The sequence below is a fragment of the Sinocyclocheilus rhinocerous genome, unplaced genomic scaffold (genome assembly GCF_001515625.1).
Source record: "Sinocyclocheilus rhinocerous isolate Xijiao unplaced genomic scaffold, SAMN03320098_v1.1 scaffold480, whole genome shotgun sequence".
In the NCBI taxonomy this organism is placed as follows: Eukaryota; Metazoa; Chordata; class Actinopteri; order Cypriniformes; family Cyprinidae; genus Sinocyclocheilus; species Sinocyclocheilus rhinocerous.
This window is the reverse complement of record NW_015655401.1, coordinates 1,792,303-1,796,828: the sequence shown is the minus strand read 5'-3', so window position 1 is coordinate 1,796,828 and position 4,526 is coordinate 1,792,303.

Sequence of the window (4,526 nt, the reverse complement as noted above, 5' to 3'; positions counted from 1 at the left end):
ATCCAGTTTTTTTTATATCGACTATGCATTCCGCTAGTTTTTCAAATTGGTATGTTTCGCCGGGCTGTGAAGAAATATAGAGCTGAGTATCATCAGCATAACAGTGAAAGCTAACACCGTGTTTCCTGATAATATCTCCTAAGGGTAACATGTAAAGCGTGAAGAGTAATGGCCCTAGTACTGAGCCTTGAGGTACTCCATACTGCACTTGTGATCGATATGATACCTCTTCATTCACTGCTACGAATTGATGGCGGTCAGATAAGTACGATTTGAACCATGCTAATGCACTTCCATTAATGCCAACAAAGTTTTCTAGTCTATGCAAAAGAATGTTGTGGTCAATAGTGTCAAACGCAGCGCTAAGATCCAATAGCACTAATAGAGAGATACAACCACAATCAGATGATAAGAGCAGGTCATTTGTAACTCTAATGAGAGCAGTCTCGGTACTATGATACGGTCTAAATCCTGACTGGAAATCCTCACAGATACCATTTTTTCTCTAAGAAGGAATATAATTGTGAGGATACTACCTTTTCTAGTATTTTGGACAGAAAAGGGAGATTCGAGATCGGTCTGTAATTAACTAGTTCTTTGGGGTCAAGTTGTGGTTTTTTGATGAGAGGCTTAATAACAGCCAGTTTGAAGGTTTTTGGGACATATCCTAATGACAATGATGAATTAATAATAGTCAGAAGAGGATCTATGACTTCTGGAAGCACCTCTTTTAGGAGCTTAGATGGAATAGGGTCTAACATACATGTTGTTGGTTTAGATGATTTAACAAGTTTATACAATTCTTCCTCTCCTATAGTAGAGAATGAGTGGAATTGTTCCTCAGGCGATCTATAGCAAGCTATCTGATGTGATACTATAGCTGACGTCTGCATGGTTACAATTTTATCTCTAATAGTATCGATCTTAGAAGTAAAGTAGTTCATAAAGTCATTACTGCTGTGCTGTTGGGAAATGTCAACACCTGTTGATGCTTTATTTTTCGTTAGTTTAGCCACTGTATTGAATAAATACTTGGGGTTATGTTTGTTTTCTTCTAAAAGAGAAGAAAAGTAATCAGATCTAGCAGTTTTTAATGCTTTTCTGTAGGATAGGTTACTTTCCCGCCAAGCAATACGAAATACCTCTAGTTTTGTTTTCCTCCAGCTGCGCTCCATTTTCCGGGCTGCTCTCTTTAGGGTGCGAGTGTGCTCATTATACCACGGTGTCAGACTGTTTTCCTTAATCTTCCTTAAGCGTAAAGGAGCAACTGTATTTAAAATGCTAGAAAAGAGAGAGTCCATAGTTTCTGTTACATCATCAAGTTGTTCTGAGGTTTTGGAAATGCTAGGGAATTGGGATAAATCAGGAAGATTACTTACAAAGCAGTCTTTTGTGGTAGAAGTGATGGTTCTACCATACTTGTAACAAGGATTAGAATTTACAGTTTTAGCTATATGAAGTTTGCACAAGACTAAATAATGATCTGAGATATCATCGCTTGGCTGCATAATTTCAACACCATCAACATCAATTCCATGTGACAGTATTAAATCTAGAGTATGATTTCGACAATGAGTAGGTCCTGAGACGTGTTGTCTAACCCCAATAGAGTTCAGAATGTCTATGAATGCTGATCCCAATGCATCTTTTTCATTATCAACATGGATATTAAAATCACCAACAATTAAAACTTTATCTGCAGCCAGCACTAACTCGGATATAAAATCAGCACATTCTTTAATAAAGTCTGTATGGTGCCCTGGTGGCCTGTATACAGTAGCCAGTACAAACGACACAGGGGATTTATCATTAACACTTGTTTCTCTGGATAATGTTATATGAAGCACCATTACTTCAAACGAGTTATACTTGAAGCCCGCCTTCTGAGAAATACTGAAAACATTGTTATAAATTGAAGCAACACCTCCCCCTTTACCTTTTGGACGCGGCTCATGTTTATAACAGTAATCTTGGGGGGTAGACTCATTTAAAATAATGTAATCATCAGGTTTTAGCCAGGTTTCTGTCAAACAGAGCACATCTAGTTTATGATCAGTGATCATATCATTTACAAAAAGTGCTTTCGTAGAAAGGGACCTGATATTCAATAAGCCAAGCTTTATCATTTGTTTATCCATATTGCATCTGTTTTTTATTTGTTGAACATCAATTAAATTGTTACTCTTAATTTGGTTTGGACGTTTTTTGTATTTTCTAGTTCGGGGAACAGACACAATCTCTATAGTGTGATATCTAGGTGAAAGAGTCTCTATGTGCTGAGAATTAACTGATTTCTGTGACGTGAGGCGGCTAGCAGACGGTCGGTTTAGCCAGTTTGTCTGCTTCCTGACCTGGGCCCCAGTTAGTCAAGTACAGACTCTAAGACTATGTGCCATATTTCTAGAGAGAAGAGCGGCACCACCCCAGGAGGGATGAAGACCATCTCTTTTCAACAGGTCAGGTCTGCCCCAAAAACTCATCCAATTATCTATGAAACCTATGTTATTCTGTGGGCACCACTTAGACATCCAGCCATTGAGTGACGACAGTCTGCTATGTATCTCATCACCACGGTAAGCAGGGAGGGGACCAGAGCATATTACAGTGTCTGACATCGTACTTGCAAGTTCACACACCTCTTTAATGTTATTTTTAGTGATCTCCGACTGGCGAAGTCAAACATCATTAGCGCCGGCGTGAATAACAATCTTACTGTATTTACGTTTAGCATATTTTTATGCTATGCCAAAAAATAACCAAACTGGAACCAAATACTAAAGTTAGGAGAATGTTCCAAGAAATTGCTTGGATTCTTATGGCTGATTTAATCAGAATCACACAGGCAGTGTGATCAATGCTTTCATTTTTGACATAGCCACTCTAAATCGAGTGTCAGTGACTCGTTTGGACAGGATACTGGCACAAAGGACAACTACGGTCAGTGCGTTTGCATCATGTGACCTTCCTTAGTTCTTGAGGCCTGACCATGCAGCACCGCCCTCAAGCAGAGCTATTTGTGGACAGACTATGTTGTTACTAATAATTACATTTGCGAGGAATTAGAGCAAACTAGATGAACTACCTGTATCACCAGCAGCCCTGATTTACAAAAGCATTACTGTACTTTTCCAGAGTTTTGCTAAAATGTGAGTGAATGATTACTTGAATAGTTCAGTAATGAATCATCCAGTATATGAGTAAACTATTAAGAAGTTTACACGCCCGCACTGCCAGAGGTAACGGAAGCTGGGTCCAACAGTGGTGGACAGAGGAAGAGGGGAAGCTGGCATTGTATTTTCGGAAGTAGGCAGAAAATATCCCCCAGCTAGATTACTTGTTTACATATTTGACACAGATGACCACCATGTTTTTAGGTTAAAACTGTTTAGCACTATAGAACTTATTTTAGCTTGACATGGCGTCTTAAAGGGATAGTTCACCCAAAAATTAAAATTACTCCACGAGAAAGTGGTGTTCCAGTGGATGACATAGGATGATGGCGTAGCGTAAGCTCCAGTGAGAATATGCTAGTCTCGCGAGAACCAAGTTTTGTTTACAGCAAAGGAAAACCTCTTGGCTTATATTGAAATCCTCTGACATTTTTCTTTACAAATCCTCGTTTTGTACTTCTAATTCGTGACCAGTGTTTTGTTTTGCTTTCTCTTCTGCGCTTCCGCGTTTGTCACCAGAGCTTACGCTACACCTACGTGCTACGTCATCCACTGGAACGCCACTCTCTCATATACACATGTACGACAGTTAACAGAAGCTAGAGATTGCATCACTTTGCTTCAGAAGGCCTTTATTAACCCCCTTTTTATGATGGATTGATGCACTTTATTTTGCTTCAAAATCGACACCCATTCACTGCCAATATAAAGCTTGGAAGAGCCAGGACATTTTTTAATATAACTCCGATTGTATTCGTATGAAAGAAGAAGGTCATATACACCTAAGATGGCTTGAGGGTGAGTAAATCATGGGGTAATTTTAATTTTTGGGTGAACTATCCCTTTAAGGTCCCTTCACACCAATGACGATATAACAATAACTGCAAAGTTTTAGTAATTGTTCTAAAAGGCTATTAACACCAAGAGCGATAACTGTAATGATAACTATAATTTTGAATAATCATTCTTATTCTGTGAGAATAGAAAAGTGGTGTGGATGCTAATATAGTTATTACAGTTATCATCATAGTTATAATTCTTGGTGTGAAAGCACCTTAAAGGGGTCCTATTATGCTCTTTTACAACGTCTTGATTTTGTTTTGTTACTAGAACAGGTTCTCATACTAGGTTGTTCGAAAAACACATTATTTTTCACATATTTTACATTATTACAACACCTCTCTCCCCAGTCTGGCATGAACGGCTCGAATAGTTCCTGCATCAAATGAAGGCCCGCCTTCCGAAACACGAAATGTGTTGTGCTTGGTTTGCTGTCCCAGTGCGTTGTGATTGGCGAACAGCTTAGACGGTGTTTCAGTACTGCCCCGCCCCTTGCCAAAGCAGCAAGTTCCGTCT